Below are 10,759 nucleotides of genomic sequence, written 5' to 3' on the forward strand. Positions count from 1 at the left end.
CTTGTGATTTGTACTATTTTGAACTGATTAAATTGTCTAAGCTCAAAACACCCTGAACAACTGGAAGTTTGTTCCATAATTCAAAGATTCTCATGTTAGAAGTTTCCTTAGGCCACGGCCCACAAACTGCTCCTGAACGAGGAGCCAGTTAGTTAATGTGTCAGTGGAAAGTCACGAGTGTAAAGTTAAATAACTAATGTCAGTGATTTAAAGCACCAGGCTTTCTCTGGCTACAATCCTCGTCTCATTTTTGGTAGAGGTGTGAGTTCAAAGAAATACTTTTTGAACAATACAGAAAAATAGTGCAAATGTGACATTACACATCGGCAGTGACCCGGGCACTCCTGCTACTAGAAACCCAGTTTTGCAAACGAAAGAAAGAGGTGCTAGGAACACATGTTTGTCTTTCTCCTGGGCAGATGCGACCTGGGGAGCCTGCTGTTGGTGGGTGCTGGCCTGAGTTGGCAGCTGGGATTTCTGGACATTGGTCAGGAGGTGCTGGGGTTGCCACAGCAGGGTATCATTTCTGGTATCTTTGGAGGCATTTTCTTCCCAGGGCTCTTCATTCTTCCCTGTTTCTTCCATCCTGACATTTCTTCTCTCTCACATGCACATGGTGGCAGTGGAGATGGGGTACCAGCAATCTGGGTACTTCATTCAGCTGGGCTTCCATGGTCTGGGCTCTAAGAAGAGCCATCAGTACCTTCTTATCCTCTATCTTACCATGCATGCCATTCTGCTCCGGACAGTCATTCCAACAAGTGACTCTCTGTGTCAGAAAGTGCTGTGGTATTAATGTTTGTGGCCCCTCTCCCCAAATTCATATGTTAAAATCCTAACCTCTAAAGGTGATGGCATCAGGAGGTGGGGCCTTGGGGTGCTCAAGTCCTGTGGGTGGAGCCCTCATGAGTGGGATTAGTGCCCTTTAAGGAGGCTCTAGAAAGCTCCCTATCCCTTCTGCCATGGGAGGAAGCAAGAAGTCCACAACCAGAGGACAGCCCCTGCCTGACATGCTAGCACCCTGACCTCAGACTTGCAGCCTCTGGAACTGTGAGCAAGAAATGTCTGTTGCTTGAAATGTCTGTTGTTTGAAAGCAATCCAGTCTGTGGTATTTTGTTAGGGCAGCCCAAGCACTAAGACAGAAAGTTTCTTCTAAAGTGGAAGAGACTAGTCACTTTTTCACCCACTATTTTAGAGAGTCCTGGAAGCATTGCTCACGGTCCTTTCTCACAGAGTTTAATCCTGTATTATTATTTATTCACTAGAGGCCCGGTGCACGAAATTTGTGCACTGGGGGGGGGGCAGGTTGAGAATCCCTCAGCCTGGCCTGCGCACTCTCGCAGTCCGGGACCCGTAACTCCTTACCACCCACCGGCTCTCTGCTCCTTACCACTCGGCTTGCTGCTCCTTAGCGCTGCCGTGGAGGTAGGAGAGGCTCCTGCCACCGCCGCTGCACTTGCCAGCCATGAGCCCGGCTTCTGACTGAGTGGTGCTCCCCCTGTGGGAGCGCACTGACCACCAGGGGGCAGCTCCTATGTTAAGTGTCTGCCTCCCGGTGGTCAGTGTGCATCATAGTGACCGATGGTTCTGGTTGTTCCACTGTCGTCACTTAAGTCGTTCTGGTCGTCACTTAGGCTTTTATTGTATAGATTATTGTATTATTTCCCATACAAACAACCATAAACCTACTTTTGCTCCACCCTGTGTATATGTATATGTACACATATACACAATATGTAGTTATCAACCGGCCCTAAATAATTACACAGTGTCAAGAAGAAAAACCATGCAAATATTGGCCACTTGGAGTCTTTTCTGTATGAACTTGAGAGGAGAGAATGTTGACAACATCTCATTGTAAAAATACCTTTTGGTTTCTGGTGTCACCAGCAGTTAGGTTCTGTGGGCACAGTGTAGATTTGGATCCACTGGCATTGCTAACTATGCTGCAAAGGTGCTCTTTGCACCTCATGAGCTTGGGGCATCCAGAGGCTGCTGGTTTCTCCACCATAGGGATTTTAGGTCAACTCTGATCTCCCCAAACAACGCTAGCCTGGAGGAACCTGTCTCTCTTACGTTATTTTAGTTTTTATTCTGACCTTGAAATTATTGTGAAAAATTATATTTAAATATCCACTACCTAATGCACATCAGCTACCAGGAGTCATTGGGAGGATTTTTTTGAGAAATCTGAGATCTGACATTCATAACTGAGTTTTGATTTCACACATTCCCTTTCATTTCACAGAAAAACCTGTCAAATTTGCTCTCATAAATTGTTTGAATGCAGCTGCCTAACAGCTTTCTTTTTTCTTTCTTTCTTTGGGGAAGAGATACTTAGTTACAAAGTTGAAAAACTTCATTTTAGTCTTGCAATCACTTTTTAAAAAGTACTTTAAATTTGAATATATTTTCCCTATTATATTTCTCTTTCTGGCTACGATTTACAAATATATATATATATTTTTTTGGGGAAACAAAATTTTGAAGGGTAATTAAAATTACCCTTCCGACAGACCACTGGCAAGATTAACACATTATGTAACTTCTTTAAGTTTTATAATATTTACAGCAAAAACATGAATGTTTAATATGCTGATTTAACCTTTTGTATGACTTGGCCTGGGAGATTAGGATGTTAGTGGATAATGACTTTCATTGTAACATTGAGAGAGATGAGACATTTTTATAACAGTCTAAGATTAAACTCTTTCAATAGAGCCTTTTTAGTCTTGTTTCTTAATGTTTTGCTCTTATAATTAGTTTCAAGTTTAATCCTGTATAATTTGACAAGGAAAAGAAAGAAGGACTTATGTGAAAATTCACATTTGCAACCAGACTATTTTTCAGCTATTTAACACAGACCTTTGATGATATCTTAAGGCACAGTTGCCCAAATGAAGAAATAAACAGGTTTATAGTCATGCTACGGAATTACACTGGCTCCCCCCCTCCCCCTCCGAGAGAGAGAGAGAGAGAGAGAGAGAGAGAGAGAGAGAGAAATCTGGAGGCTAAAAGGTTGTCCTTAACAATAGGGTAAATGTCTTTGGGTGGGTATCGAACTACATTTATTCTGTTGTATAAAAGTTCTTTATATTGCCGAAACCGGTTTGGCTCGGTGGATAGAGCGTCGGCCTGTGGACTGAAAGGTCCCAGGTTCGATTCCGGTCAAGGGCATGTACCTGGGTTGCGGGCACATCCCCAGTAGGAGATGTGCAGGAGGCGGCTGATCGATGTTTCTCTCTCATCGATGTTTCTAACTCTCTATCTCTCTCCCTTCCTCTCTGTAAAAAATCAATAAAATATATTAAAAAAAAAGTTCTTTATATTAATGGAATGTACCATGAAAAGAGGTGGCCTATAACAGACAAGGAACTAATAGTCTTAATATGGACATTAAAACTTCTTACCAATCAGTAAGGCAGAGATGAATGCTCCATTAAAAAATGATGGATTGATGGATGTCAATAGTTAAGAAAGATACATATTAATAAATATAAACATAAATATTTAATTTTATCAGTAATCAACAAATAAAAATGAAAACAAAGTAAGATGTCACTATACCTGTTAGATTTGAAGAGATCAGATACCTGTACAGATACCATGGTGGGTTAATAGGCTACACCTATAAACTAAAGTACAAAGCATTCTCAGACACGTGCTGAAGTGTTTTGACCACAGTAATCAGTTGGGAGCCATAGGCTCATTTCCTAGTATTGGGTCAAAAATGTTTTTGAAGACCAAGGCAAAACATAACAAAACAAAAAGCTATTAAATGGTATGTGTTATGTGTTTCTAGTTAACTTTGGGTTGTGAGATTAGTATTAACCTTTATTTTTTCTTTATAATCTTTCATATATTCTGTTTTTTTTCCTGCACTGAGCATGTATTACTTTTATAATCAGAAGGGCAATAAAACTACTAAAATTAAGAGACTAGAGAGAAACATGGTTAGGGTGAAAAAGGAGACATGGACACAAGACATCAAGAGATATGAATGAGCAGTTATCTGTCAAAGACATTTAAATTAAGTAACAGTTTTTAATTAGAATTATTTTAAGCAACCTCAGCATTTATTGACATCAGAGGAAATGTTTCCCAAAAAAGCAGATGTAGGTCTTTGCGAGAAGCAGAGATTCATTTATTATTTTATTTATTCTCCATGCTTATATTATCTTTTCCTACATTTATTAATCCTATTTCCAAGCAACTACTCTATGCCTAGTCCTGCTTTAAATGCTGTATCAAATTTTACGAAGGAATTTCTCTGTTTGTGGTTAACTGAGAGCTTTATTTTTCTTGTGTGTGTGTGTGTTTTTGCGCTTTTGATCATTTTCTTTCTCATTAGTCCATTTTCTAAAGTGTGTGGGTGTGTGAAAGGATGCAGACATAAAATTAAGAGTCATCAATTTAGTCACGTACTGATCCAATGAGCATCGTCAGAGAAATTCCAGTGAGTCCCCTGACAGGTGAGCTGCTCATCTGGGGAAAGAATGTGTATGTGTGCACGAGATGATTTATTGATTGACAGAGAGCTGGCAGTTTAAATGGCCATTTCCCCTTAGCTAGCAGCTTACATGGCAGCACTAAAGCCTGTGATGCCAGGACTAAACAGACACTTTCTTGGTTAGCAGTCATCAGATTTATTTATTTATTTTTTTAAAAAAAATATATTTTATTGATTTTTTACAGAGAGGAAGGGAGAGAGATAGAGAGTTAGAAACATCGATGAGAGAGAAACATCGATCAGCTGCCTCCTGCACATCTCCTACTGGGGATGTGCCCGCAACCCAGGTACATGCCCTTGACCGGAATCGAACCTGGGACCTTTCAGTCCACAGGCCGACACTCTATCCACTGAGCCAAACCGGTTTCGGCAGCAGTCATCAGATTTAGACCCTCACACTTAGCCTCTGTAGGAAAGACATAGTTCCTATTAATATTTCTTTAAAAAAAATCTATCCTCCATCAATAAAAATTATTGCCCTGATGTTCAGGGCCCCATCTTACACCTGCCCTTCATTTGGTTGAGCCCTTTGTGCGAATGCTGTTAACGATTCTGACTTCCTTCATAGCATTTTTGACCTAGTACCCTTGGAAAGAACATATTGTTTCAGTTCAGAGAAATCCCTGGGAGGTCAGGAAGCATTTTCATTTATTTAAGGGGAGACTTTCAGATCATGCTGGGGAAGGTAGTTAATTCGCACGTTTGTGGTAAGACTTTAAATGCTAACATTAAGCTTTACAGAGTGGTTGATGCCATTTGGTCATATTTTGGTCTCCTAAAAGCCTCTGGCTGACTTAAAAATAAATCATTGCAGACAGACCATTAAATTTTATGAACTATGAATGTGCTTAATAGTCCAGGATAACAAAATGCTCCAAATTTCTCCATGAGCCATTGCTTTTACCTGAGCCCTTGCACACATTTCAAATACCTCCAACCATATCAAAGGTGATTATTTTGATAAAGTGGTAGTGGGGTGGGGCTTTTGTAAAACACTGGATTGTATTTGACCTCTTGGTTTATTACTGAGAGAGTTTGTTAACGCTAATGAAAGGTTTTTTTTGTTGTTGTTTTGGTTAGAGCCTAATTAAAACCACTTCTGACTGCATAAAGGCTATGGCCTATGAAAATGATGATTAAAAGGTTTGATTTCTGCTCATAACATTTTTTAAAATTAATTGAGAAGAATTTAATAAGCATCAAATGCACTTTACCCTGGTAACTGCAATACTGAACGGTGACGTTTTAAATAATTTTTCAGAAAAGGTTAGTGATTTTCTTTTTCTTGGGAAACATGGAGATGCAACTATGAGCATCAGTACGTCCAGTCCAGGTTACTATAGTTCAGTTCAGGGGTCCTCAAACTTTTTAAACAGGGGGCCAGTTCACTGTCCCTCAGACCGTTGGAGGGCTGGACTATAGTTTAAAAAAAAACTATGAACAAATTCCTATGCACACTGCACATATCTTATTTTGAAGTAAAAAAACAAAACGGGAACAAGTACAGTATTTGTATTTGCATGTGGCCCGTGGGCCGTAGTTTGAGGACCCCTGGTTCAGTTAATGCTGATATCTAAACAGGTGTTCACATTTCACGTGTACAATAAGGCAGACTGAAGTTCTGTATCACTGAATTTTAGCAAAAAAAAAAAATAAAAAATTAAAGGAATGTTAAATATTTGAAGTGCAAACTCATAAACTCTACATTGGGATCACTTTTCTGCTTGAAGTGCATCTGACTTGAGAATACAGGCAACTTTCTTTCCTGATTGCTTGGAAAATATTTTTGCAGTAAGTCTTGTGCCTTCTTTACTATGATTGGCTGTCTTTAAGAAAGATGATCAGCTCTGTGGTTAGTTTCCCACAGTTGATAAAAAGATCTATCAAAAATATCACAATTAATTTAAAGAAAATGTTGGTTATTAAAGGCTGCAGAAACAGGGAAGAAATAGCACTTCTTATTTTGTAAAAGCACAAATACTTAAAGCTAATCACATTGCAGGTAAATCTAATACAATATTAGGAAATTCCATAAAAAAGAACAAAAGACCCATGTTTACTTCCATTGCTCCAATAGCCAAGCGTTAGACCTGCGTGAGAGTTGCACTGGAGCAGTTTGCTGGTCTGATTTAAGAGTTCAAAGTCCTTTTTGTGTATTTGGCCCAATGATATCCATATCCCAGATAAATTCAGTTCAAAAAACAGAAATTAGGGCAATGACTTTGTAAAACAAAGCACAAGGATATGCTACTAGAAGTTGCTGTCCTTCTGTGGCTAATGCAGGAATAAAAATTTTGGAAGCAGGAAAATGACACCATCCAATAATTCCAGGAGTGAGAATGGTTCTTACCATTCATTGCAGAGAAAAGATCACCACAAAGCTGGAAAGTAGGATCATGGGAGGAAGACAGTATCCAAGGACACTTGCCACACACCAAATGAAACACCTGTCATACTCATTAAGTTCAATAAAGAAAACATTCCTAGCCGCCCAATTGCACGGACCCTAAAAGCCAAACTGGATTTTGCCAGCCAGTTACCATGTAGCTCCAAAGGCCAGGAAAAATCCTTGGGTCCTGCCAGAGCAGTCTCATTCGTGGTGCTGCCATCTGCCATTTTTAATGATGTGACACTGTTAGTGTCTTTTGCCAGATGTGGTGAAAATCCATACCTAATTCTAATTCTTTTAGTAAAGGCGGCTCATCTTCAAAGTTGTTTCCATAGATTGGCCGATGAGTCATTGGAGTAAATGTCTGAGTTGGTGGAAAATCCGGCTGGTGTGGGGTTGTTGTGGCTGCATCATGACTGGAGGGACAGGTGGGCTTGCTGCCAGTAGTCATAGTCAGATTACTGTGTGCTAAAGGTCCTCTTCTTCCTCCATAATCATAGCACTGCTGTCATTGGTTATTGATGCTGTAACATTATGTTTAAATGATCAAAGCCTAACATTGCAAATGATCAAATGTGGAGGTGGGGACAGTAGCTCCAGCAACTGCCAAACTCAGCTTAAGACCCTGAATGGGCATTGTTGCTGTGTCACAGGCCAAAGAACTCCACAGCATTTTTAAAAAGGCAACTTCAATGCAATTCTAGTTTTTTGTACACAGAACAATGACTTACCTCCTAATTTTTTTTTTATAGCACTATACACAAAGTGACCTAGGTTCTTGTTTTATAAAGTCTGTGAAAAAAATGGAAAGGACTTATCATGGTGGTTAGTAACTGAGATTGTGTTCTGGTTCCACTTTTTAAGTGGTTTGACACTGATTTCGTTACCTAGATCCTTTCAGACTTTGTCTCTAAAAGAATAGTAACTCTGGGGTCATTAATGATCTCAAATAAGGCAATGCCATAAAAGTAAACATATAAGTAACTGTACATATACGACTATGTACTGCTATTGCTATTTTTGCAGATATTTGCATAGCACCTGCTAATTGCTTATAATATTGAAAGATCCTGGGGGTGGGCATAGGCTATCTAGGCATCAAATAATTTTACAAAGAACCTTAATATCACTCTGGTCACTGAAAGCAGCATAGGTCAGGAGACCCCAGGGCCTAAGAATTGGATATTGTCCAAGAAGCAGCCCCATTTTCTTTCTTCTTCTTTCTTTTGATTTTTTTGTCCTTTTCATTTGCTTAAAAAATAATCATTATCCACAAACCCTGTTTATTAAGACTCAGCATGTGGCCAGGTAACTCTGTGACCTTTGTTAAGACCCACTGACCAAAGACCATCAAAAACATATCTATAGTAAAAAAAAAAAAAAGGTTTAATAAGTTTTTTTTTTTTTTAGTAGGGAAATATGCACACCAAAAGGCAAGTTAGGGAGGGATGCTTCTAGGGTTGGGGAACTAGAGTTAGCCACAGGGTAGTCTTGGTGTGGGGATTGGTCTGATTTATAAACTAGGTGATTCTGTGGCTTTAGCTTAGAAGATATGATCCTGATGAACTTAGGTCGTTCGTCTTGCAGGCCACAATTTCCTTCGGTTTATTTTTTGTGTGAGTCATGGCACAATTTTGCGAGCTGAGGGTCCTGTTTAAATTCTCAGTTACTCTCTCCTGGTCCTTCTACAGCGTAAACTGAAGGGGAGGCCATGATCTCAGGACATGCTCAGCCTGGGGCTGAGCCTGCTGATCAGAAGGGCATGCAGAGAAGGTTGTGTTGAACCAGAGTCAGTCCCAAATGTTTTCTTAGTTGCAGGATGAGCTATTGAATCACCTGATGTGGCAATGACTGCTCGGCAGCATTTAAGACTCTGGAGACCACATGCTTGATACCAAAATAGGCAAAACTAAGACAAGGATTATTACGAAAGTTCCAAGCTTGGCCATGTGGTCCATAATGTTCAGATACTCAAAAACAACATATTCACACTATCTTTTAAATGTAAAAAGTGAATGTGTTTAGACTACTCTTGATAAATATTTGTTTTGACTGAAAAATACTATCCAAATTCAGATGTAGCTGATATTTTTGAGGAGAGAACCCACATCTTGATCCTAATAGTATTAAAAGCTTTTTATTTTTTATTTTTTTAGTTTTGTTTCTTTCTTCCTTAGCTGCTATCCTAGTCCAAATGTTTGTTATTTGCTACTCAAGTGACAGTTTTAGCAGAATGTGAAGATTTGTCCTTATCATAGTGTGGAACCGTTTCAGAAATAAGTTTAGTTCATCTTGGCATTTATTTGACAATGGGAGACCATTATTGGGCCGCAGGCTCACATCTGTCTAAGTTATCTTCTAATTACCCTGACATATGCTTTCCGAGGCATAATTTTCTCTATGCCAACGGTCTCCCAACTTTTAAATTGTGCCTCCTATCAGCAAAATATTTTTAAAATGTCTCTCTACAATGTGTGTGCGTATTCTTTTTTGAATTGTAGGCATGTACTATTCTCATTCTGTATATTAAATATTAAGAAAGTCTAATTTCTCATTTTTGAGATAAAATATAAACAGAAATTCTATTATCTTAAAACATATTTTCTGGGGGGTATATAACCTTACTTGGGAAACCACAGTCATATACTTCTGATTCTTTTTTTAAAAAAATATATTTTATTGATATTTTACAGAGAGGAAGGGAAAGAGATAGAGAGTTAGAAACATCGATAAGAGAGAAACATTGATCAGCTGCCTCCTGCACACACCCCACTGGGGATGTGCCCGCAACCAAGGCACTGTAAGGCCAGAGAAAAAACCCCCTCCTCCTATGTTTTAACTTTAACTTTAACTGACCTTTCCAGTAAACTCTGATGCTCTGGTGTAGTCACAGCAGAGCTATTTTATCTCTTCCTGGGATCGGTTTATGCAAGACAGACCACCCTGGCCCCTCAGGAAATGAGTCAACTGCTAACACAAACCAGACCTGTCCCTTCAAGAGATGAGTTAACTGTTAACCCAGTTTCCTGACATTCCAGGCCACCTGCGTGTGGCTTTTGTCCTGACATTCCAGGCCACCTGCATGTGGTTTTTGCCTTTATAAACCCATGTTCTGCAACTGCTCGGGGCTCCCAGTCAGCCAGCACTTCCTTCGGGTTGCTGCATGCCTGCCTGAGAGACCCTGCGCCGCGCTTGTAATTAAACCTCTTGCTTTTGCATCAAGTCTTGGTCTCGGCGTTTGACTTGGGGTCGTCGCCCACTCCGTCAGGCACACCGGGGGTCTTGGGACCTCACAGCACATGCCCTTGACTGGAATCGAACCTGGGCCCTTCAGTCCACAGGTCGATGCTCTATCCACTGAGCCAAACCGGCTAGGGCTACTTCTGATTCTTAATAATTTTTACGCTCTAATATTTCATTGGGATACATCTCACTTCTATTATGTTACCACTGGAGCAGCGACTCCCAGCTGAGGAGGAATCTGAGAGGAGATACCTGAGGACCTGCAGTAAAGAACACTTTTGAACTTAGTTGAACAGTGTTTCCTAAACTTTCTCTTAGGGAACCCTTCATTTACATAACGTTTGTTAACTTAGTATAAAACTGGTGTTCTTTGACATACACTTTGGGAAATGCTAGTGTAAATATGTAAAAAAACAACAACAATATATGTCTGTAATCACAAATACTGGAGTTGAACGCCCTCATCAATAGTCATGTGTTGGAGGAGGAGCTAGTCATGGCCGGGACAGGACTAGTCCATCATTACCTGCTGCTAATGCTGCTGGTTTGAGGGACTTGCCAAGGGGACGCTCCAGAAAAGCACTGTGTTTGATAATAATTCTGCTTTATCCCCAAA

General features: G+C 39.9%; 1 long non-coding RNA gene and 1 pseudogene across 1 annotated transcript in view; both read right to left on the reverse strand.

The window, feature by feature from the left end:
• Positions 1-3,419: 3,419 nt before the first annotated feature.
• LOC106728065 overlaps positions 3,420-10,759 on the reverse strand; it is a 122,643-nt gene continuing 115,303 nt past the window's right edge. The window contains exon 4 of the long non-coding RNA XR_001364310.1: positions 3,420-3,435. This is a non-coding gene — a long non-coding RNA (uncharacterized LOC106728065). The remainder of the gene's footprint in view (positions 3,436-10,759) is intronic.
• On the reverse strand, positions 6,697-7,329 carry LOC102256540 (annotated as a pseudogene).

This window comes from Myotis brandtii, unplaced genomic scaffold, assembly GCF_000412655.1.
Source record: "Myotis brandtii unplaced genomic scaffold, ASM41265v1 scaffold115, whole genome shotgun sequence".
Classification (NCBI taxonomy): Eukaryota; Metazoa; Chordata; class Mammalia; order Chiroptera; family Vespertilionidae; genus Myotis; species Myotis brandtii.